General features: G+C 36.5%; 1 long non-coding RNA gene across 3 annotated transcripts in view; it reads right to left on the minus strand.

Annotated features, from left to right (window-relative positions):
- Positions 1-1477: 1477 nt before the first annotated feature.
- Positions 1478-26537, minus strand: part of LOC110357093 (uncharacterized) — a 34737-nt gene continuing 9677 nt past the window's right edge. For 2 of the 3 annotated variants that reach the window (XR_010472398.1, XR_010472397.1), the window contains exons 4-8: positions 16535-16619; positions 7139-11434; positions 5783-5931; positions 2776-2857; positions 1478-1620 (exon numbers count right to left, since the gene is read on the minus strand). This is a non-coding gene — a long non-coding RNA (uncharacterized LOC110357093). Of the gene's footprint in view, positions 1621-2775; positions 2858-5782; positions 5932-7138; positions 11435-16534; positions 16620-21547; positions 21695-26537 lie in introns of those variants that run through there. The other variant, XR_002410532.2, reaches the window with a different exon arrangement.

Consider the following 26537-nt stretch of genomic DNA (forward strand, 5'->3'; position numbering starts at 1 on the left):
AGAGGCACCCTTTCCTGTCAAAAGGGAAAGGTTAAGTTCTTGTTAATGACATTTGATTAAATATTTGCAAATAAAATTTATTTTTCATTAGTGGATGGAATTATTAGTATTCACATCTCAGTGCTAGCCTTGAGAACTAGAAAACCTTTGATTATCCTTTTAGAGATTTATAAATATTTTAGTGATCTAATCAAAGTAAAAGAGCAATGGAATACGATTTAGGTAAGTATTATAAAAAGAGCTAGTGAACAGCTAGTCTATCTTTGCACAATCTATTTTTGATAAATTCTGAATAACAACGAATTCCTTAATTTCAGTCTGTTTGGGAATAATTTATGAACAGAATAAGGGCAGATATTCTTGAATATGTTAATTTTTATAAGTTGTTTCCCCAGTTCTAATAAATGTTAAAAATAAAAATCTTTAGAAAATATATCCCCATTTGAGCCTTAATTTTTCTCTAAGAAGAATATGACACAACCTGGAAACCAGTTTTCTCTTGTGTTTTACAGAAACTGGGGGCAACTGAAAGAAAAGAGTGAGAGAGAGAGGTTATATAGTTTTCTATATGAAGAATATTGTATTAAAATATTCTATATATTAATTACAAGTATTATATATACTAGCTCTATATTACTATAATAAGATTTTTTTTTAGTGTACTTGAAAAGATGAATGAAAGACTTGATGCTGTACCTACCATTTATTTTAACATAATATAGGTTTGGGTGATTTTTACTTGCATTTTAGTTTTCTATGATAATTACCTATTTATCCTGTTCTTGTCAGCTAATCAGGAATAATTATTACATCTCTAATTGACCAACAATAACTCCTGTATCTTATTTTGTTAATTAGGTGCTTGTTTAAGAGAATATTTAATTTGCTGTGGTAGTGTTTTTTTCTTGTCAAGCACATCGACATAACTTTATTGTTATTCTGCCTGTATAAGGCAGTGCATGCAAAGCTCCTAAGAAGATTAGGTACAACACCTTATATCTACCTCAAAAGGGCTCAGTTGAAGCTTATGTTATTGTTAAACGTCTTGTAAAAGGAATCTGTGACAAAGTTTCAGTTACGATAAGGAAAGCATTCCATCACAGAAAATAAGATGATTTTCCCCATAGACAATATGTTAGGGATCTCATTTTGGGTTACATTCCAGCTTTCATAGTCATTAATGAAATCCCAAGTAAAATGTATCATTGAAGTCACAGGCTCTTTATTCATAACACCAAGGTGATAATTGCCATGAGTCAGCAGTGTCCTCGAGTCCTGAGGAACATCAAGGGATCCTGAACATCTGGGAAGCTGAACTGATGCAGAGGAAGGAACGAGGAGAACCCTCTGGCCACTCTTCCACAACACAAGCTCTGTGACAGCACTGGTGCTGCCATTATGCAGAGGAGAGGTAAGAACCGTGATAAGGTACAATAATTTTGAGGGAGATGGTCTGAAATTGCTCATGGAGGGGAGACTTCATGCCTACCTCAAAGCAGCATGTGGCAAGTTGGGTGGCAACCTCAGTTGTAGCACCAGCAAATGACATGATTTTAAATCCAGTTCTTACCACAGACACAACATTGATTCGGTATTGCTCAGTCCTCAGATTTAGCGAATCTGTGTGTAGGGATGAACAAATTTCCTCTAACCATATCTTACTATAATTTAGTTTAATGAGCTACACACGTAACTTCTAAGTTAACGGCCTGTATAAGAAACAAGAAACTAGAATTCACATAGCGCTGACTCAGTAAACTGAAGACTGCATAGTTTCTTTGTTTAAGTGCTTGATCTATGCTTAAAGATCCACATTTGCTCCTGTTATTTCAGAGTTCCTAAAGAAGTGTACTCTTGTGTCATTCCACAATGCAGTGCAATTTATGCAAGCTCATGAAGCAATACAACATAAGCAAACTCAGTCTGTTGACGAAAAACGAAGAGGTCAATAGACATTCAGGACTCCACAAAGCATAATCTGAGAGCTACAGAACTACAAAATAAAGTAGTTGTTTTTTGTTGTTTGTTTTTTTTTTCTCCCCCCCGCCCCCCCAGCCTCATCCTGGTTTTGTTATAAACAAGACCAGTTTCTCTTTTAGTGAATTTTTCTTTCAGCTAAGTTCTTCTTAGTAACTGCACTTTTCTGAAGTTGGATACATGTTTTGGTAGACATAGCAATGGAATGCAAGGTCACAGATAAGAATGCAGGTCCCATATTTGCAAGAAGGAGTGAACTGAATATGTGATTAAAACTGACCAAATAAGGATTCCATCCCATCCACATCATAACACCATATAAAAATGGGATATCATGAGGGTCTCCTTCTCTTCGACTATGGCGAGCATTTGGAGAGGACCCTGCCAGTCATCCCTGCAAACTGAGGCCTAGTGACAGATCCTGCATCCCTGAATCCAGGTCTGGTTTGCTGCAGAGTCCCAGCCAGGACTTCTGGGAACCTGCCCCGCAGCTGCTGGAGCAGCTGATGCTGAGCTGTGCCAGGAATTTGAAGATTGGTTTTGTATATTTTGTATTATTTTCTCTATTTTATTAGTAGCATTAGTAAAACATTTTTAACTTTTTCCAACTTGCAAGTCCTCTCTCTCTTTGCCCTCCTATTGCCTTTCCATAGGGTGGGGGGAGGGGCAGAGAGGGGAGAGGAAGAGGAGGAGGTTAACAAAGCATTTGCCACAGTTTATTGTTGCCCTGCAATCAATCAGTGACACCCCCTAATCAATTATCAGATGTGAAATAGTAGAATGGAGTGGAATGTTTACCTTAGTCTTAGAATTTTTGATGAAAAAAACCCTCCTTTAATACATCCAAGGGCTCTTTTTTTTTTCAGTGAATACAATCTTTCTGTGAAAAAGAAAGAGAAGAGGACATTTATTTCTTACAGGAATTTCTACCAATACATGCATTACAATAGAACATATAGCCTAAGAAACATGCTTGGCACAAGGTTGAAAATATTTAAATCATACAATAAGTAGCATAATATAAATTTTTTTTTTCCAGAAAAAAACACAACCTGTTCTGCATGACCTTGGATAATCAGACTGGTTTTCACTCATAAGAAACTATTGGGATTGCCTCTGAGAAGCCACCTTACATAAGCAGTGACCTTCATTTCTTTTCTATCAGCCTTGGAAACATAGGGGTCCCTTTGAATAAACTTTTTCTGCTATTCTGAAAATACTCTCCTTTTTTTCTCAAGTCAGTTTGGAAGGTGATACTCCATAGTTCTTAATAATTGTACATGCGATGACATTATTTGGACCTCATTCTTTCAATGTCACATCTCAATCTGTACCTTATTTAAAAGAGAGACACATTCTGGAGTCAAAAATAAAGCAGTACCCTTTCACCTCACATGTGATGCTTGCACAGTTCTGCCTCTGTACAGAGGTTGTATGTTTTCTATTTGTACCCCAGTTTTACTGCGTAAGGGCAGCTGTTTATTTTAAGTATACACGATCCTTGGAATCTATCCAAGCTGTAGCATTTGTAGCTGGTCGTGTGCTTCCAGGAGAGGGGACTGTTGTGTTGCATTTTACGTATGTCCTTGGTCTCACATATTTGCTACTGGATTTCAAAAACTTGGCCTATTCTTATCTGTGAAGGCAGAAGATCACGAATCCTGTTTCTGAAGGAAGACTTAAAAGGAAAATAAATCTGGGATCCTTCTAGTAGCTAGCATGGAATTAAACTGGAATATTTAATAAAGCTTGGATTGATAAATGTCCTATTGACTTGGAAACAGCTGATTTGAATATGCAGAAGCTTTAAAAAATATGTGGGAAATTATATGGGATTGGAAGAGTGCTTCAAAGTGCTTTTTGGCTATTATTTCATACTAAGTAAGAATCGAAGTACAAGCGATTAAAAAGGAAGCTGGAGAACTAAGTGTGAGCTGAAGAGCTGGCAAATCCAGATAAATAAAACAGAAGTTCACAGTGCAGTGTTTTTTTAGGCTGAAGTAGTCTAAATTCTCCCTATTTGGACTTTAACTTATTCAAGGAACACCAAAACAATTGAGGACCTGCAGCTCAAACCAGGCTTGCCAGGACACCTAATATGGCTGGTTTGCAAGTTTTTTGATTAAAGCGGAAAATGTTTCTAACATTCTCAAGCTGATTTTCAGATGTTGCAGAATCCGCTAGTGAACTGAACACCAAATTAAAATTGATTGTACTGAATCTAAGCGGCAGGCTTTGTTCAAATTACTTGTTTTTTTAAAGAAATAGTCTGATTGGGTTAGCTGGATTTATTAGTTGTGATGCAAGCATCTGCAGTTTTTACACACTGAAATTTCTTCGGTTGTGTAAACATGTAACATGTGAGCTAAATCTAAGAAATTGTCCCTCCCCCTACCAGTAAACTTATTAGTATCTTATTCATTGTAAGGTTTCACGCCAATAAATGTATGTTTAAGGGGGCAAAGTAGCTGAATAAATATGAATAAACAGCAGTTTCCTCACTTGTTCAATGAAAGAGTGGCTGACTTGAACACAAAACCGGAAAAAGGTTGGTGTGTAAATAAGTAATTTCAAAAGAGTATTCATAAAGATTCGGACCCAAAGTAACCAGAAGAGCTTGTTTTCATGGTCAAGATATCAACACACTTGAAGCTACACAACAGAGATGCAGAATGGAAAAGCTAAAGGGAAAAATTGCTGTGATAAGTGAAAAGCAGCTATTTCTAATTTTATATTTAAATTCTAACCATTTGGGGCCTAAGTCCTTAGGCAATTTTCTACATGGGAATTTATTTAGTGCTGTTATTATTTTTCCCTCAAATTGATGAAATAAGACCATGGAAGACATTATACTTTAAAATATTCCTTTCATATGTGGCAAAGATCAGAAGAAAGCCGAACTCCTCCAGATCTGATTATCCACTGGAGCAGAACAGAATTTCTGTCCAGATCACTGCTGTATGAACCATAACCATCCATTCACTACATATAATACTAATTATAACAATCTGTCTTGGAATAAACAGGTACAATGGCTTAGTAAAATCATTGCATTACCTAAGGGGTGCACTAAGTACAAAGTGTGGTGCCCCGTTAGAAATGACCCCATACAATCAAAACGTGTTATCAAAGCAAAAAAATAATATCCTGTTAACTGAATGAGATATAAGAATAATGCCTTCAACAAAATCTTCATTATGTCAAAACAAAATACTGACATGGTCTTAAAGGAGATTTTCAAAAGCAATCACTGCCAAAACAGGTTAAGCCTAACCTTCTCGGCTAGTTTTTACAACACCTACTTCAGAGATTCCCCAAACCCAGCATGATGAAAACCAATGTAGTACTGGACATTTCTGAGTCAGCACCATTTCAACTAGTTCTTAAAATAAATCCTGGCCCTTCACAACTAAATGTACTGTTTCTCTTGCTGGAGATAAAGAGTACTCTGACTGTGAGCCTGAGGGCAGTGACAAACCCATGTATAATATCTCCAAGGCTTGCATTCATTCCATGTTTTAAAACATTCTCCACAAAATGTAACAGGTGGTATTAGGAATCTGATGAGAAATACAAGATAAAATATGTTTAAAAACTGAGAAAAACAAAAAAAATATTGTAATTTATTCTCTGGTTTCTTCATCTATTTGTCCTAGATTAAACCATAATAAAAGAACAGAACAGTTTGAAAATGTCAGAAAGAACAGAATAAAATAGTAAATAAGTGAATATGACAGAGTGTTATAGTTCATTTGTAAATTGGGTCACAGCAAAGGTAGTAAATGTAACTATTATATTGACTTACCAGGATGCAAGATTTGAGGCATGAAGGGGTGCTAAACTATATACTCATGACTTATGGATTTGTGTTAATTCCTCTGTTATTCAGTGCAGTGCCCAATTGTTATTGGCAGGGTATTGGTAGGGTAGCTGGTAGCTTCAGCAGAAGTGTACCTAAGGATGATCTTTGTGTAAATAAAAAGGTTCTTTTCTTTCAGGAAAAAAAAGAGAATATTTCATCAGTACAGTATAGAGGTACATGCATTTCATAAGTATAGAGATATTGGCATGAACTAAAAAATGAGCTAATTTAGTGTGGTCTAAAAACCAGTGTGATTTTGACTCGTCAAGTATAGTTATTCTAGAGAGCATAGCAGTGCATGTACCTTATATTGTTCATACACTTTATTCCCACCTCTTTTGCCCTGTTTTTCGTGGCTGAATTTTCCCAAATACTTGCCCCAAACCTGTCCCAGCCTCTCTTTATCCTGATCACCTTTCGTTGTGTCTTATCGAGTTTTGCTTTGCTATCCCTATAGTATCACATTTTACTGTACTGTCTTGAGAGAGTGGATTTGCACCCACTGTTCAAACTGTGGGCACATGGCAGCAGCACGGATAATGTGCTCTGCTTTATTATCCTTTTTTCTAAAAATATTTGGTGGTTTTGATCACACAGGAAATTTAATACTGAATTTCCTAAAACTCCTTACAATACTCAGTAGCAAGATTTGCAATATAAAAGTTCATCCATTACCTACTATTATGTATGTTAAATTGCAATTATTTTTCTTCTTATGTTTACCATGCTTTGTGTATCAACATGGATCTTGATCTGTTGGTTTACCATGCAGTCCCTGAGAGCACCTTCTGCACATATTTTTGTCATTACCCTTGCCTTCATTACCTGAATAACTTAGCAAATTGTGTCACTTCAGTGTTCATTCTCTTTTTCAGATCACTGATGAATACATCCCCGTGGGACTCCATGGTGATTTTCTTCCAGCAAGAAAACTGACCATTAACTCCTACTCTCCACAGGATAAGCTGTTTCTGTGCATGGTAAATGTGCAGATTAGGAGGCTTCTTTGTGTACTTGCACCTTTTAAAAACTTTTTCCATCTAACATAATTACGTCTAATACATAAATTATATTTGAATGATATAAATATATTCCTAGAAAGAGACTCAACAATTATTTTTTTTAAAATGAACCTTTTTTTTCTTGTTGGAAGTAATTTAGGTTTGCCCTCTGTTGCACCTTGACATTTTTGCTCAGCTGCTATTTTTTACAGATGTGAATCACTAGCTTTTCAATACCAAACTGTCACAGACTTGTATATTTTGAAAAGAAGCCAAGTTTCAGTATCATTATACTTACACATTCACCCTGAGGCACAATTGTTCTAATACACAATTTTCATCCTGCAATTTAAAGGAGAGTTAGTGTGTCTTTTTGCCTTCCAGTAACTGTCATAGGATTTTCAGTATGCAATGAATAACATGAGCCCTTTCCTGTTCCCATGGAAATCGATAGTAACACTTCATACCCATTAAATTCTATCAGAGAAAAAACGGGACTGAGGTAATTAGGACCCACTTTTCTTTGGTCAGTGGTTCATTTGAAGTCAGGAGAACTGCTAGTCAGGAGAACATGGGGTGGTCTGCAACGAGCTAAAATTGTCAGACACCAGAATTAAAGGTGGGATACTCACTGGCCTGCCTGGCGGGACCCACGCTGTTCCTGTCCCACAGCCACGGACCCCCATCACACCGTGACAGCAGCAGCACCAAGCTGAAGGAAAACTGACTCACCTGGGCCCAGGTGTGTCCCCAGGAGCTGTGATGCCCAAGGGCAGCTGGGAAGGAGTGGAAGACAGATAAGCAAATGCTGTCATTATAGCTATGCTGAATGAGAAATTCACCCAGTCCAGGAACAGCAGACCCAGACAAAGGTAAGCCACCATCTGGTTGTTCTAACCTCATATTTAACCTGTCAATTGTTCAGCATCACAACATCTAATTCCATGTGCGATGCTTTGACGTGTATTAAAGGACCAATCCAGGATACAGAGTAAAATTATTGGAAATTTGACATCTGTGTTCCTTCAGATTTCTGCATCAAGTTTGTGTACGCACAGGGGTCCTTCTCTCAGGAGGGACTGCAGGTAGTTTTAACCCAGTTTGCTGTCACAATGAAGCCAAGGATCTGCCATTCCAAATGGGCTGTTGTTAACTCCTGGTTGGTAAAACAAAACATGTTGAGTTGAAATAAAAATAGGGAAAGAGATTTTTCATTTTCCATAAAAATCCCCCAGTTTTGAAAGACTTAAAAAAGCTAAACTTCACATAAGGAATTAATCACAGATTGCTGTAACTACAAGATTTTATTTAAAAAAAAAGGAAGAAGAAATTGCCAGACTTACCAGTAACTGAAAGATACAAAAATTTCAGAACCAGCCCAGTAGCAACACTTTGAGCTAGGAGGACAGGCAGTAACAAAAACACACAACGAGACTCAGTAAAACAAAATTACCGAATTCTCAAAGGAATATCATTCAAATATCAACCACATAGAGCGTGTTCAGGAACTTAAGAGACAACCGTTGTTCTGTCTTAGGATCACTGCAAGTTTTCTGGACAGTATAAGTTTTTTGACTCCAAATATTATTGTTACCAGGAGTGAGAAGGTAGTTTAAAGCTTTGTAGAACACACAACTACACTGCCTGCTGGCTGTGAGTGAAAGGGGCAGCTCTAGTAGGGAATGGTAACTGTACCCCAGGCATAAACTGGTCAGTTCTTACAGCCTTTAGTACGTCTTTCAATTGTGTTTAAATGAAGTCATTCATATTATTCTCTAAAAATACAAATATCCAGTTGTTTCTTTAACAGTATATTCCTTCTTTTTTAATCTTTTTCTAGAACCCAGAAAAAACATAATCTAAAACATACTACGTAACAATCAAATACAATATTATGCACATGCTTTGCTGAAGTGTAAAAAAAAAAAAAGAAAAAAAAAAAAAAAGTTGTTGTTTAATGTATACCTGGTGCATTTTGTCTTTGATTTAATGAGTACCTAAAAATGATAGAAGCAAGCAGGAAGACACTTACTTGCCTCTGTACCTGACCCCAAACATAAGTTTTAAATACCAGTTTCAAGCCTTGCAGACCTTGTTTGTTCTTGACTCTAACCACACATTCAGTTTAAATATTACTTATGCTTACAGTGTTCTAAACAAAAACTAGTCTGAAATGCAGTTTTGTTCCAAATCTCTGAAGAAGAAACAAACAACTCATACTGAAGATTCCTAAAGATTGGTATGTAATTCTTGATAAAGTGCACTGTGATTTAAAAAATTTCAGTTTCTTGTTCTCCTTGTGTTCCCATTGTGCTTAGGACCCATGGAACTCTCAATTTTAGAAACCAGTATGTAGATGATGTTCTGAGAAACTCTACTATGAATGTTGACGAGAAAATGATAAAAATCTGCAAGTATAAAACAGTGACCCAGATATCCTGAAAGCAGCATTCAATGGATAAAGTACACTACAAATTAAGCAAAACCTACAAAGCTAATTAAAAATTCTGTTCAATAGAAAAAGTGACACAACAGAAATAGGAAACTAAGAATAGCCATTTTACTTTTACCCTCTGTCGATGCTCTATGTACTGTCACACACTCAGTAATTAAAATATTCCAAGAGCACATCTGTACCTGACAATCTTGATTTTGCTTTCACTGGTCTTGCCCTCTAATTTTTTCCTCCCTCCTAGTTTTCTTCACAGCAATGAACTAATCCTGCAAGTTTTAACTTGCCTATTATTAAGTATTTTTCAAAAATCTATATTTTACAAGTCTGGTTTTGTACCAAACAGGCCTCAAATAGCAGTGCATGTTATAAAAACAAGCGTAATTGTATAAAAATCATTCTGTTCTTTAAAACGTATTACACCTATCAAATAATCAGAGAAAAAGAAAAGAGCACATTCTTAGTACAACTTTTACATTGTCTAGTTATCGTAACATTTTTACAGTTGTAGGAGACAAGCCCACTAACTAACAAGAAGCAAAATAATTTAAATAGCAATTACTACCACTGATACATGTGACAGATCCTTTCAGTTGTCAAATACATTGACCTATTTTGGTGCTCTGAGTTCAGTATTTATTTTTAACAAAATAGCTATGAAAATTGACCTCTTTACAAGGCTTGCAACACCATACAGAAAGGCATTTTCAAAAAACTAACCTTTTTTAAAAGGGGAGCTGAACCATCAGAAAGGCTGCCTATTTTTTGCTATAAGGAAAAGCAAGTGAGTTTTGATAAGGCAACAGAGACTGAATACTTTTATATAACTGTATCTGGATATATTATATGTGCACAGTAGGTCTGATAACTAAAGAGTATATATACACACAGTAGGTTTTCATTCTTCTGAACCAATCAACATACCTCAAAGCCTGCTACAAGGATCAAACAATAAGATACTCCAATGAACTTTAAAATGTTTATAAGAGAGAGGACATGTTAAAGTGGGTTGAATACAATATTTACTATTAGGTGCCTATATAATAACATTGGTAGATTTGAATCATATTATGCAGAAGTACAACAGAAAGAATGAGAAGTTGGAAACATGTTGACCAAATATGTGAGCTACAGTCATCTATTCACAGTATATGGCCATTATTCTGCTGAAAATAACAAGGTAGAAAAGCAAGAAAAACTCTGACTTGACTGGTGTCAACCTCTTTCCTATACTACTGTATAGACTTTCCTATATTACTGTAAAACAGGAACAGCAGTAAGTATAAAATAGAAATAAATAATGCAATGTAAAGTTGGGAAGTTTTTTTACATCAATAGAGTTTTGTCAATAACTACTGTGAGACTGACTTCACAAAAATGTTGCAATAGTAAGTTGGAAGGCAATTCTAATATCTCCACATGATTCTTGTTGAGTTCCAGAAGTAAAATAAGTTCAGCTCTTTCTGAACTTTATGGAAACTATGGTTTGAACTATGGTTCAAACCAAGCCTCCATACCATCACATAAGAAGATTCCATTTGTCAAGAGCTTTGCATTCAGAGATGAGGCAGATATCATCTACTTGACATTTCATCAGCATCTCAGCCTAAGCGCAAAGAAGGAAATTCGGTCCCACAGTGTTTCGCATGAAAGCTTTGTATTTTCTTTATCTTATTTTTATTATTTTTGTTTTAAACTAAGGTAAAGCTTGTACATATCTAAGTTTGAAAAGACATGCAAAGTTTTAGTACAGCAAACATAAAAGAAGTGTCTTTCAGTTTTGTTTTCTTTCTAGGTAAGGGTAGGTAAATGTCAAGAAATCTTTTTAATTTTATATTCCAAAAAAGAATGATTTATGGGGAAGAGAAATCAAATTATTTACCTATAATAGCAGATTTTTTGAAGGTAGTTCCCTGTTTCCCTAAAGGTAACACTGAAAGATCTGTGATGATTCATCAGTTTGTACTATAAAGTTAGGAGGCAAAAACTCCATTAATTATTCATCTCTATTAAGGAAAAGAAAGACAATGAAGAAAATTAAACATAGGAAACATGGAAATGAAAATAAAAACATTCACCTTTTCCTCACCTGTCAAAAATCCCCAGAAGTTTCAAATGAGAAAAACAGCTGAGCTGAGCCTTCTGGAAGAAAAAATGGATTCTTGGTCTCTTATATGTGAGGATGTTGGTGCCCAGCAGGACCAGCCAGATAAGCGTATCTTTTAGCATGTAAATACAGGTATAGATCTGACCAGTCACAAAACTTGAAGAGCGTGAAGAACAACTGACACTTCCTGGGGTTCAGTGTACTGAAAAGTCCCATGCTGCAGGCTGAGGCTTCACATTCTCAGTGCAAACGACACCTTCAGTTCACATAATTTATCAGCCTTCTGTTCACCTTACTGGAGCAAAATATTTTTACTAAGTATTATCCCTTAGATTTCAGTGACCGCCTAAGTACACCAGGTAGATATTGTGGGCACATGGGAAACAGTATAGGAAGTAAATATGCACATGTGAACCTAGAAGTAAGCATCACAAATTCATGGTGTAGAAACCCAGATCCCTATTCAGAAGTTGGGAAAACTTAAGAGCAAAGGGAAGAGAGAAAATGCAAGTACATACCAACACTGAAAGAAAAGCCTCATGGTTTCTAATTTATTGAGCATCAAATTAGAATTTGAATATAAAAGAAATTACTTTTAAACATCATGTAAGACAGTTCCAACCAAATTTAAAAGGAAATTATTTTATGGAAGGTCTGGTGGTGTTTCTACCCTGAAGAATCAAGTAGAGTTCCTTAATTCTTGGGCATATATTGAAAGTGTAATAGAGAAACAAAATCCTTATGAATTGTAGTCAAAAACTCTACAGGTAAGCTTTAAGGCAGGGGTGTCAAACCCATTTTCACCGGGAGCCACATCAGCCTCCCGGTTGCCTTCAAAGGGCCGAATGTCATTTTAGGACAGTATAAATATAGGAGTAGTTACATTTATATGTAGTTACATATGTATGTAACTATATATATAGATATAGATATATAGAGTAGTTACATTTATGTGTTACTATATAAATATAGTAGTTACATTTATATGTAGTTAGAAAACATGTTACTATATATATAGTAGCTACATTTATATGTAACTACTATATTTATACAGTCCTAAAATGACATTCGGCCCTTTGAAGGCAACCGGGAGGCTGATGTGGCTCCCGGTGAAAATGGGTTTGACACCTCTGCTTTAAGGGATCACTTATCAGATAAAATGATTCTACATAAGCCTGTCTCATATGCACACTCTTTCTTTACTTACATCTTTCTGTCTTTAATGCAGCTGATATAATGTATCTGAACATCTCCTTAAATGCTCAGTAATTTTAATTGATTATCAAAGATGGTTTAAAAGGAAGGTATAACAATTGCACGTCTCGAGAGAACATGATCTATATTTGTTTAGATCTGTAGAATTAGCTTGTCTGAAAGGAACCATTAAAAACAGTCTAATAAAAATATAAGATAACTTCCTAGATGTGATGGTTAAATCAATAACATGTGCAACCCATTTTTCTGGTTGACATAAGCCTTGAGTAGTCTGTCAGCAGAAGGTTATGCTATGGAACATAATTAAAGTAAGATAAAATTGATTACATATCTACATCTTGAAAGTGGAAAGGTATTTCTGATGATCATTGAAATAGTGAAGTGTTTAAATTATCTTCTGCTTGCAAAAAATCAGTAGAAAAATCTCTTTTGCAATTTTAATGTATTACTTCTAATTTTGCTTTTAATATAAGAATATACTTCTCCACTCTAAGAAGTGGTTGTGAATAGATAACTAATATTTTTTTTAAATACCAGTCTGAGATGTATAGTAATGAAATCAGATTAATACTTCCTAACATATTTCTGTGCTTATTTTACTGTATATCTACAAGAGCTTTCCATGTAAATTGAAACTATAGAAAAGTCATAATTGCTATTTTAAATTTTATTTAGGATAGCTTTCCTCTAAACTTTACAGGACAACAAGAACAAGGCGTGTATGTTGCTTTCATTTAAGTCTCTAGGATGATTTGGATTATGACAGGTCCTGCATAAGAAAGAATCCCTGTAGTGTAACATCTGACAGCCCCTTTACATGGATCTATGTAAGACGTCATTGTGAAAAGCCTATTTATTTTTCTTTTTGTAAAAAAGAAAGTAATTTTATTGGTCCTTATGCAGACATTAGGGTTAGATGATCTGATATCTAGTTTCAGATGTACCTCTGAAGATATTGTGCAACTTTAAATAGGTCGGTTAACTGTTGTACAGCTCAGTTTGCCTTTTGGTGAAAGTACAATAACAAGGTAGATAAAGAGCTGATAATAAAGTATGAAAATATTTATATTTTCAGTGGTGTTACATGGCTCGATTATATTATATTCGTCATTTACATCGATGTTATTCGACCACTGTTACAGAACTATGATTAATCTATGACTATAATGAACGAACTACCGTATCTCATTCTCTTTTTACTATACATTTTTCATAATAGTGCAACTTCAAAGATTTCAGTGCAAAGACATACTACTCATGTACCCTGACAGGAGAATAGAGCTCGTTGTATATCATTCCCACCTGGTGTTTCTTCTCTGTATAATTTTGTTTGTTGGGAGAAGTGTTCAAATGATCAGAATGTAATCATTATTCAGCATTATAATCAAAAATCAACTTTGCATAGGAAGCTTGTCTAATCTAATGTTTTTGAAATATATTTTAAACTGCTTTTTTCACTAAATGAAAAGAGTGGTATTTGAGTGAGCCACTTTAGTTCTATCATTTCAACTACATCAGATTGGCTAATAGCATACATCATACAAGGCTGGGGGAGGGAAGTAGAGCTAACAAATATTTCATAGTTTCCTGGTTTCCTTCACACATTTATGCCATCATGATAGCCAAACCCAGAGGCTGAAGAATAGAAAGCATCATGTACAAATTCTGGCAGGCAGTCAGCCTACGAATTTCAGAGCTGTCAAGGCTGCATGTTTCAATCAGTTTTGACATCTCTTGGCATTTCTCTTCAGATTCTGCTTTCTATAAATAATTCCCTTACTTGAGTATTATTTATAGTTCTTTTCTGAACTTATAGCAGGCAAGTTTCTCCCTTCTTACTATGGCTTTTCTTTGTCTTCGCTTTGGAAACCTATATAAACAAGGAATAAAACTTACTTGACATAAAAATAATCTAGTACATTTGGATGGTGGAACACATGTTGCATTTTGAATTAAATTTGTAATACTCACACTGACATCTTGGAAAAATTATCAGTATCCCCTTTTCTTATTTGACATATCCTGAGTTTCCTCTCAGCATTTTGAGTGAGTTGGCAAATTAACAGCTTCTGTCACAGCAGGAGAGTCTAGGGAATGATTACATCCCCCTTCCATACTTTCTCCCTTCGTTCAGAGGAAAGTTATGTTATGATTTCCTTGCTCACCCATTCACCTGTACAGGCACTGTTTCAGGGGGTGCAGAGAGAGCAGCCAGTGCTTTTCTCACACAACTCCTTTAAGAGACCACATATTCCCCTGAAGGAGGGGAGGCAGCCCAGCAGGGCCACTCCATGCCCTCACACCTAGTATTTCATTTGACCTGAGCTCCAGAAGGCTCTGGGGGAGTCTGGAGAAAATGTTCACTGAGTCGCCTCCAGGGACCTAGTGTCTTTTAAAACCTCTTCCACTGCGCGCCACGCACCTCCCCTCCCCGCCCCCCAAATATTTGTACCTTCCTGATTTCTTCTGCTTTCTAAAATACAGAATCATAGAATTGTTTAGGTTGGAAAAAATCTTCAAGATCATTAAGTCCAACCATTATTTAGCACTGCTAAGTCCACCACTAAACCATGTCTCTAAGCACCACATCTACACATATTTTAATTACCTCCAGGGATGGTGACTCAGCCACTTCCCTGTTCCAGTGCCTGACAACCCTTTCTGTGAAGAATCTTTTCCTAATATCCAATCTGAACCTCTCCTGGCACAACTTGAAGCCATTTCCCCTTGTCCTATCACATGCTACTTAGGAGAAGAGACCAACAGCCTGCATGCTACAACCGACTTTTAGGTAGTTGCAGACAGTGATAATGTCTCCCTCAGCATCCTTTTCTCCAGGTTAAACAGCCCCCTTTCCCTCAACCAGTCTTCATCAGACTTGTGCTCCAAGTCCTTCACCTGCTTCATTGCCCTTCTCCGAATTCTCTCCAGCACCTGAATATATTTCTTGTAGTGATGGGCCCAAAACTAAACACAGAATTCAAAGTATGGCCTCACCAGTGCCAAGTACAGAGGCACAATCTCTTCTCTAGTCCTGCTGGCCACACTATTCTGGATATGAGCCAAGATGCTGTTGGCCTTTTTGGCCACCTGGGCACACTGCTGGCTCATACCCACCTGGCTGTTGACCAATACAATTTCTTGTGAGTTAGCATGCTAATTGTAAAATCATAAATCTTGTTGAGTGGGTACAAGAAGAGTATTCATCTGGTGTTTCTTTACTTTCCTGCTGAAAAGCAGATATTTTTAACTGTAAGTCACTCCTGTAGTTCTTTCTTGAACACATTTTAAAAATACAATTAAACTTGACCCAAGAATGGATAATGCTCTCATGAATGTTACATACAGCAGAATAATATATACCTACTTTTACTCCCTGTTCTCCTGAGTTTTCATCCAGGAATCCTACCTTACAATTTTAAATAAGGATCCTGGTTTAAGCCTGTGATTCTACAAGTCTCTTCAGTAAGTGTGGGTTATTATTCTTGTTTCAAGAGAAATATTGATCCATATACATATAACAACACATTGGAGATATGGAAAATTTGATGACCTAGACAATTCTGTAAAAACTACTTGTCTCATCAATTTACCTCTGCAAAACTACAGTTCTCTGTAAAATTTAATACTTTGTTTCAGTGCTGTGGCCCAGAGTAAGAGTGTCAGCCCAGTACAGCCAAATGCTGTTTTCTTTTAGAAAAATACTGATTTGGTCTATGACTTCACTTAATAGATATAGATATTGGTTAGTATTGGGCCAAGAACATCTAACTGCAGAAATAATTAGAAATTCTCGCAGAAGATGATTTCCTATGCACAATTACCTTTTAAGATCTATAAACATACTACAGATATCTGCTATTTAGCATGATCAAGGAAAAAAAAAAACTATAAAAAAATAATAAAAGAAATGTACTTACTTGAAGGTGTAAAACATATGTCCTTGCTGGTCTACACCAAAGGGGACAGTATGCTATCCTGCTCAAGGTATAGTTTGATTCAGAGCTGAAAAAAATAGAAAAGACACAATCTTTAACATGAATCTAGAAGTTGTAGTTACCATGCTTATTTTCAGCTATTGATCTCTTGCCTATTTATGGAGCTGGGACTATGAGTCTCTGCAGAAATACTTCCCAAGGTGCCAAATCATTGTCAATAAATTAATAGGAAAAGTTCTTTTTTTATAGTAATACACACGCAAACAAAAAGCTAAAATCTTTTTGCCTTTCTTTTTGTCCCAGCCCTGACAATAGCTAGAATTCTTTTAGCCACTTTGGTTTGGAAATGTTTTCTTCCTCATCAATTTGCCTCTGTAGATTTTGCGCTGCTGGCAATTAGCAGGCAGAAGAAATCCTGCTGAGGAGTGCAAGTTAAAAGGGGACTTAAGAATGACTGTGCCTGGGAAACAAGCAGCCAATCTGGAGCAGCAGACTTCCAAATTTCCAGCACACACATTAGAGAGATGAACAGCCAGGGTAACCTTTCTTCTTAATTCCTTTTATTTGGGTCTCCAATCTGCTCACAACAGTATTTAGTCCAAAACTTAGTCCACTTCAATGGGCTTGGAAAGAAAATTACCAAGATTCCAGCGTTTATTGTACCCCCCAAAAAAGAACAATTTAGATAATGGCTTACTATGTCTGGATAATAACCAAATGGTGCTTTTTACATCCAAACCATTTCAGTCTGGCATCTTTCAGGAAGCTCTGGTGTCTACAGATGAAAACTAGAACATTTACAGAGGGGGAAAGCTCTTCCTGCTGCCCAGCTTTCCTCTCTAAATGAAGAAACCAAAGATGTTTTCAGTGATTTCAGTAAATCAGGGTAGTCAGTCTTATATGCCATATTTACAAGGAGGAAAATAACCTTACAACTCTGGATCAGCTTGAGATCTTCCCTTGAGGTCATAAAAGCTGCATAAAAACAAGGCATCAGAGGAAAAATGCTCCCCAAATCTACTATGGCTGCTGTTGCAGACAATGCATTTTCAAACTTCCAAAGATCTTAGTTCAAGAAACCTGTGTGATATTTTAACTGTGTGAAGAGATGACAATGACTTTAGGTAAATTATCTTGAAAACATTGTCAGAACGCTGCTAAATAAAAGATTACTTTTCAAACAGAATGCAAAATGTCACATAATATATTATCATTAAATAACTAGTTTTTGAAGGAAAGCAAAACCAAAGAAGCAAAACTCTCTCTAGGAATATTCAGTTCTCACAAACAAAATCTGAAAATACAGAAAACATTTTAAAACCTAATTAATTTCACAGTTTCTAACATCAAAGACTAACATACTTCCTGAAGTTGCTTGGTTCTTTTTGGTTTGGCTCTAAACTTTTAAAATGTAACAAGACCTATGAAGAATTACACACACAGAAAAGTGAGGTAAGAGGGGTTGTGTTTTTGTTGTTTTTATTTATTTATTTATTTATTTATTTATTTATTTATTTATTTTTATTTAAATAGACTAAACAAAAAAGAAAATTATCCAAATGCAACAGGAATTCATGTTGTAGCTGATCTAGCAGGCTGGAGTCTATCACTGCAATTGTGCTTTTGCTCTCCTGCTCCCACCTGTTTCCCTGTTTTGAACAGCTTCTTGCCTCTCACAGCTCTGCATTCTTCTACCCCAGCCAAATCAAGACACAATCAGATCAAGCTCATTTGGTCATCATGCTTAACTGTCATGTAGATTGGAATGATTTCTCAACAGAAGTGTTCTAGCAACTTGAACATTTTGTGAAAGACCGAAGAGTGTACTAATAAATATGTAGGGTCAGTCCTGAATTACTACATTTAATTTCTGATCTGAATTTTCATCATGTTTGGAGTTACTTCCATACAGGGCTTTGATTTTGAAATATTTGTCACATTTTGTTTAGGCAGGAATAAATTACTGAACAGAATTTTCCAGTCTATAATTCTGTTATAGTTCAAAGTTGACTTTTTACTTGAAATTCTGCCCTTACCAAGTTAGTGGGAGTTTTTCCAATAGATATCAACAGAGCCACGATTATTCTTCTTCAGATCAAATTAGCATCCTAATTCTTTGTCCCACTTACATACTTTATTTTCATATTATTGTCCATTTTCAACACGAGATTGCATATACATACCAGAGTAAATATAAAACTACAAACCTCCATTCAGTCATTTAATCTTTTCCTGTCTCTGAAGTAAAATCACTAACATAAATCAGGACAACTCCATCTTGTTATATTGTCCACTGAAAAGGTGGTGGTGAAGCGAGGAAAAAAAAGGTGCTCTTCACTAAGTGAAAAGATTACCTATGATGACCTTGATGTAAAATATGGTGTTCATTGCTCTGTGATACAACATTACCATGAGCAATGTAGGGACCAATTACTCAGCCATGTTCTACTCATAGGTGTGTGTGTGGAGGGGCTGTGTGTTGCTTTTTTTTGTTTGTTTGCTTTTTTTTGTTTGATTTTGTTTTTGTTTTGTTTTTTTTTTTTTCTGGATTTAACAAGGATGGAAGTGAAAAACTGGACCACCCAGTAAGGCTTAATTGTACAAGTTAGAGAGGAAAAGTTCTTCTTCTAATGAACTGGCTTTCTGGATTATGAGACAAGATGGTCTTCCCAGGAACAGATAGAATTCCTGCCTTTAAATGCTGTCATGTAAGTGAAGTGTTTGCCACCATCTCATTTGTAGCAAGTGCACCAAAAAGCAAAGGAATAAGAGCTTTTCTCTTTCTATGGTCTTGTCTTCTTCCCTAGGAATTCTCTAGGTCCTTGGAGAGTCCATATAGATGAAAACTTATCAGTAGACCTTTCTGACATCTATTATTTGATGTACTGCCATTGTAAATGGTCCTTACAGATGGATTGCACAGGTCAGGCATGACTGTAAAGGCTTTCTCTTGGTCTGGTGGCCTGAACCTCGTGGTTGTAACTTCACTGGTCTCTGTACAGTTCTGCATTCTAGCAGCGTAACCTTACCAACTGAAATTAATCCCACCTAATAAAAGTTGGATCCTTCAAATGAGTTTTCAGCTGAATGCCTTTCTTGCATTTCGTTCTGAGTCACACCTTTTACTTCTTTGCCATCTTTTCTTCTTCTCTGTTGTTGTCTGACCACATTTATTAAAGACAGACAAATAGACAGCAGCAGTGCAGAACTGTCTTGCTCCTGCAGGCAGTGCAATGACATGCCTGCCAGACACCCCGGCTTTGTCTCACCTGTCCTGAAATGTTCAGGAGAAGATTCCTGGTTGCAGGCAGTTCACGTCCTTGCACAAGGTTCACCAGCACTAGGAGCTGTGGAAATGCCCTTTGGAAGGCAATTTCAATGCAGGGAGGCAAATGCAGTTATAATTTAAGCGAATGCTTCAGAGATATGTATGTAGTATAGGGGATCCAGATTATAATCTACATGGTAAAACTATTTGAGAGTTTCTATCTCTTGAAAAGCCAGAAGGGGCTGTCCATGTATGGTGTAACCCAGACACCATCCCCACACCTTACATATTCTAATAATGCATCAGCATGATTTGCAGCCTTTGCCACTTCAGTAATGAGCACAAAATTCTGACTTGAGGTGATGTAATCGTGGAACACCAGGTCAGTCAGTCTTGATATTAATCCTTTGCTCCTTATTTTGATTATGAGCAACAAAACTGAGAACACATGTAAAACATACAGATTTCTTTGCAGATCTAGGGTATTCACTTTCTTGGAGTTTTAAGGCTTTATATACAGCATTTTATCTGTGTTTCCATCATTCTTTTTGAGGAATCAACAACACAACATGGCCATTTATGAATGACAGATGTATTGTGATATATGTCCTTAGACCACTGTATTCTAAGGCTCCAAATAACAAGTATAGTATAGTTAATTTTACAATTAAAATTTGGATAAATGTTTAAATTATTAAATAAACCACACTAGTTTAAGCCTGCCATAAGAAAACAGCACTACATTCATCCCTTTTCAAAGTAGTATTTGGCAGTGACTCTTTTTAGTATTTAATAACTTCGAAAAGTTTGAGTGGACAGAAGCATCTTTTTTATTTTTTAAATACAGAAAATATTAACTGCTTCAATTAAATCAAACCTGCTAAGTTCACTGAACATTCTCCATATTCATTTTTATAATGTGTAGTCTTTTTGCTTGTATTTAGAATCTAACTTTGCACAATAGCAGTTCCAAAGCATTTGCTATACATGGGGTAAGCGATGTGCATTTTTAGATTTGTCTATTCATTCATCTGATATTGCCAGCAAAATCCACTGGAGGGGGAATGGTATGTTGAACAGGAAAATGCTCCTGTTAAATGGCACATCGCTCATCTTTGTCTTTATTGTTTCTCCTGAAAGTGTTGGAGATAATAAGAAATCAGCTTATATTTGCTTTAGCTTTATGCACGCCAAATACAGAAAGGCTGAAGCAGTCAGGGGATATGATATTAAAAGTCAAATTACAACAGGAAATCACAACCAATGGTTCTTTATAGCAGCCAAAAGCAAATAACAAAAGCATTCCTTTGGGGTTTTTAATTCAGTATTTGAAATTAAAGTAAAATTAGGCCTATGCTTAAGAGCATTAAACTGAATTCTAGCTTAAAACATACATATATTCCCTCAGAAACATGCATGCCCAAATCTAATTGTTTATAAGTATATAGATATCAGTGCTCCTGATCAGCTGACATATGCTGATACAAACCAATCCTGGTTTTATGTATGCCTTAGTAAAGAAAATTCAAATTATTCTATCTTTGTGGATTACAGTAGGACAAGTGAGATATCCCGTTTCCCTCTTGTTCAGCACTTCCCAAGTATTTTTCTTTCTGTCATCCTTTCCTTCCTTTGCATTAAAAGCAACTAATCACTGGAAATCTAAAATATATTCCTATGACATGCCACAGAAAACGTATTTCCTTTAATTAAAGCTGAACCCCATCGCTCATTTTTGTTAAGTGACAAAAACGTAGATTTATTTAATAGGACATTGAGAGACACATATTCCTCTTTTCTTCCTCTGGGAAGTGTTTTATTGTTTGCTTCCTTTCTCTTGCCTGTTTGCTGTGTAATTTAAGACTGATGCCTCCCTGTGGGAAACAAAACTTGATCAGAGAACAGCCTGCACTGCCACCTAAACAAATTATGTTTCAGTCACTGCTGATGTTGGCTCTGTCATAATGGAAATGTATAATTAATGCCTTTGCTTTTACTGCTTTGGAAAGAGAACATCCTGAAATTGGTTCAAGAGGGGGAATTTTAGGACTGCACCCTTTCTAATGATTACCACAATGGATCACTAGAGCTGCATCTAAAAATGAATTATTGTGTCCCTGATCTCTACAGTTATTTACTCAATCTACAGTCAGGGTATTAAATAATAAAAAACTGCTGTGCAGTAAGAATTTGGCAAGGAATAAGAGAGGAGGGAAAACTCAGTAACACAGGTAAAATCCTATATTTCTCCTTTTAGAGGAGCTTGAAAAGATTAAGCTATTTCCATTAGTCTCCTGCAGAGTTGCAAGCAGCGATAATAGACATGTGCTAATTTCACTATTGCATTGTACTATGAAGCAGCATTTTAGATCATCTTTCACCTGCAACATGACTCCAAACATCCCAAATTAGCAGCTTGCATTTTATTTCCAGTTTTTGTTGTTAAATTTATAGCAATGGCTAAACATCAGGTATTACGACTGCAAACAGCCTCCATCTTCTCACCTCTGGGATGTAGTGTAGCCTTCAGCTATTTATACTTTGATCTAAAATTCTAAATGACCGAATTATTCTGCTGTAATAGGTCCTAAGTGACATTAAATGGATGGTATCAGCTTTTTCTTTCCAAAATGGACAGCTTTCTCACCTCCGTTAGCTCCTGCACTGCATTAAAAGCTCAATACAATGAAATAACAGCAACACCGTTTTCAGGACTGAAATAATCTTTGATTTCTATAAAGACACATATAGGCCAAGAAATGGCAGAGGCAATGAACACAGTAACTCTGCTTTAGGCACATTCTCATGTCATCAGTAACTCGGCATTTGCAGTTAAATTTATTATCAGTGTGTCCAGAGCTGTACAGCAACCAGGGTGAGGAGGGGAAGGTGTACATCCCCAAAGAGTCATGATCTAAATTGGATGAAAACATGGACAAAACAGGCTTGATTTCTAAAATCAAACTGCTTCTGCTTGCCATTTCCTTGTAAGATATTCCTAAATATCATCCCCATACAGTTTATTTCCACAGACATTTCATTCTGAAAATCTCAAATTCCATTGTTTGGTAGCACTAGCAAGTAATGTATATAATTATCATCATCCTGTTTCATGAAGGAGAAAACTGGGGTACAGGGGTTGTTTGCTAGACTTCTTACATAAGAGTTTTGGTTTCTTGGTGGTTGTTTTTGTTTGGTTGGGGCTTTTTTGTTGTTGGTTGGTTGGTTATTTTTTTGTGTTAGAGGCTGAATAAGATGGTAAGTGGTTATAAAACCAAGGTCCTGAGATGATATAAATATCCTAACTGTGATACAATAAACAGCTAAGATGAATTCAGACAAGTCTTAAATCTGTCGCCAAATCTTCTGACTTCTGGTCTTATAACTGAATCACTGAAGTATTTTACTCTCTTTCAAATCCAAAGAAGCAGATAGATATATCCGCTAACTATGACACTGTTCATTGATACGCCTGAAATTATGAAACTTACTTTAAAAAAAAGTCCAATACAAATTCAAGCTAACAATACTTCTCCCTGAAGAGAACTAAATCTAAAATACTACCTCCTTTTTAAATGAAAAAAAAAAGAAGAGATATTTCCAGACATTAGGTGCAGTAAGTGATTTTTGAAAGAATCAAAAAATCAAAAGTCAGCCAGAACTTCTCATCTTCTGAATCTATTTTTCTTTTTTTTCCTGTGAAAACTTTCCTTCATTTCCCTCTGGCTTTTTATTATTCTACTTTCTGTTTATGGACGAGGTTTCTCCTGAGAAAGCAGCTGGGACAGAAGAACAAGGCAGAAAGACATATCATTACAAGCCTTATTCTGAGAAGCCTAGATGGTCTAAAGATCTTATATAGCCCAAAAGCAAATTAACATTTGGATCTTGAATTAGGCTGGATTTGAGTTGTTTTGCAGGGCATCATCTTCTGCTCAGGCATTCAGGTAACAAGAGGCTGGTAACGGGCTCAGCTGCTTGCTGCTGCTACAGCTACTGTCACCCTTTGGGGTGGGAGGTGGAACAGAACCTCCTTTGCAGACCCCTGCAAACCTGTTTGTCCCATTCCCTCCAGTTTTCCCCCTTTTGGTTTGTGATACATCACAGAAATCTGTTTACACATCAACTATCAAAGACTTTTTTTAAGGTATACACGTAACTGCAAATGGGTCAAGCCTCCTGGAGGGTGACATAAGCAATTTGGGGCAGGTGTCATGCTGATGAACACCCATTCTGGTGCTCAGTGGGCAGGACAGTTGTGATCTGGATGCTCCCTGAAGACCTGTCTCAGTAGCTCGCTCACCACGGGGCCTGACATGGGTTATTCTTACCCAGCAAGACAGTGTAGACCTGCCTAATGTCTCTTTTCTCTTCTGCAAGAGTAGCAGATTGGTGAAAATGAAGCTATTTATAGTCTGATGTGTTTGGAGACAACAAGGCCACAAGGCATATTAAAGTACAGAGAAGGCCACTTGGCCCATGCTGCTTTCCTTATTAAAATTCTCTCCTTCTTTCCACTCATAAGTCACTTCGGTTGGCTCCTTCCTCTGAAGCGATGAGCACCAATAAACAGATACTGGAACACATGGAAAAGCCTAAAGAGGATGCCCTGCCCCAAGCTGAGAATTTTGGGTTGTTAATGATGATTTCCTCACAGTAGAAACTTCACGGTCATTAGCTATTCAGCACGACAGAGACATGCATCTCAGAGCCCTCAGCATTAATAATATTCAGGACCCAAAGTTTCGAGAACACAGGAACTTTCCACTGAGCATTGAAAAAAATATCAGAAGAAGAAAACTAAAAGGAGCTGTGAGGTGAAATGACAACATCTGTGAGAGTCACTCATCACCATCAGAAAAACTGGTTTGTGTCCTCACAGGCACCTGTAGGAAGTGACTGACGGCTGTATTAAAGGTCATATTTCAAAATTTCTCTCTGTACACCAAGCATCATACCACAAAAACACAGAAAACAAGCAAACCCAACAATTATATGCATATACACACACGCATACATGAGTGGAGAAGAGAAAGGCCAAAGCCTCTCTGAATGTTCGAGTAATTGGGAAGCACACAATCCCCCGGGTAACCACAGTTTTCTGAAAATCTATTACTGGAAATCCTGTTTGCTAAACTTAACAGTCTGACATGGGATTCCTCACACACATCACTGCAGGCAGGTAAATGTATGAATCCCTTTGAGGTCTTCATAACGTTGTCAACAGATATCCCTGTGTTAACCTCCCTAGCTGCACAGCTATTTTTGTTCACTTCCTTAGTTTGTAGATGCTAAGGGTATAATTTATTTTAATTGTTTGTTTTCAAGCTGAATGGCTACAGACTGAACAAGAAATATCATTAGGCTTCAGCATATCAAATAGCATTGTAAAAATGCTAATCATTTTGTAAGCATGCTAAGAGAACGTGAGCATTTTCATTTAACTTTGATACACTGAATGTATTTATTTATAAAGACAGCACAGCAACTTACATAAAAATAAAATGTATTATATAATATTGTGGTAGAGATCTTGAGAAAACAGCCACTCTATACAGCATTATCAAAGGAGAAAAAATACAGACAGGTAAGAAATATTATAGCACATTTATCATTTATATACCTTGTGAGGTTAGGACCCTTATCTTTCTCGTGGTTGTTTCACTTGAGTGGTATAAGGATAAATGTACCTTGGCTTCACAGTTACACATTATGCTGTCTTTCACTTACTACAGGCAAAGGTAGAAACAGAATTATGTTACAAAGATCTGTCTTTTTCTATGTAAGCTTCCATTTTCTCCCTTGTATGTACAGCAGCACTTGCAATAAATTGCTTAATATAAGTTTAGTTGAATTTGCATCTACACATTAACCATAAAGCTAGTTCAGAAAGCCATGCTTCAATATAACTGGGGAGTTATATCACTGGAGAGAAGGAAATTAAGCTGAAATAAAATATTGCAAATTGAGAATTGGGACTAAAACCTCAAGATGATTACACAGAACCACTATGAGGTTCCTTTATTGTGTTATAATTAGGAGGAAAGCACAGACTTGAAAGTTAAGACAGAGACGGGGAAACAAAAAGAATCCAAGGGCTGCAGCAGTTGTCTCAGAAGACCAATACCAATGAGAATATCTTTGCTGTGCCCTCTGCCTCCTGCTGCTGGAGTTAACTGCTCTGCCTGCTGTTCTTCCATAGGACCATCTGCATTTTCCACACCCAGTGCAGGAGAGTTTGTGAGATGCAGCAGCCACCGAGTCAGGGAGGAGGCAAGAGACTTAGAGAAATTTTCACTCTTTCACTCCCCTGAGCTTACACGTGGGAGACCTTAATATAGAGTACCGGGTTATTTTCCTGTTATATGTAAGCCCGTATTTTCCTCCCTATTTATATATGGAACGGAGTTTTGTGCATCATGGAGTGGAAATTCTGTGTTCAATGCTTATTGCAGTTTGATAGGCTGGTGGATTTATTTTTCATTGTAACATTACTGTCTATCAATATAACATCTCCCACCCGAATGCCTAATGATACTTTCATAATTAAAATTAATAAAATTCTACAATATTTTTTCTGAAATATTCACAAGCCTAATTTTGCAGACGCCTTCTGCAATTTGGAGTTTAGCTTGAGCTCTACACCCTTGTTGCCTCCTCCGAGCACTGACCAAAAATTGAGATGGCTATTTCTTGGGAAATACCTCTTAGAGCAGA

Source organism: Columba livia, chromosome 4 (genome assembly GCF_036013475.1).
Source record: "Columba livia isolate bColLiv1 breed racing homer chromosome 4, bColLiv1.pat.W.v2, whole genome shotgun sequence".
NCBI classification, from domain to species: domain Eukaryota; kingdom Metazoa; phylum Chordata; class Aves; order Columbiformes; family Columbidae; genus Columba; species Columba livia.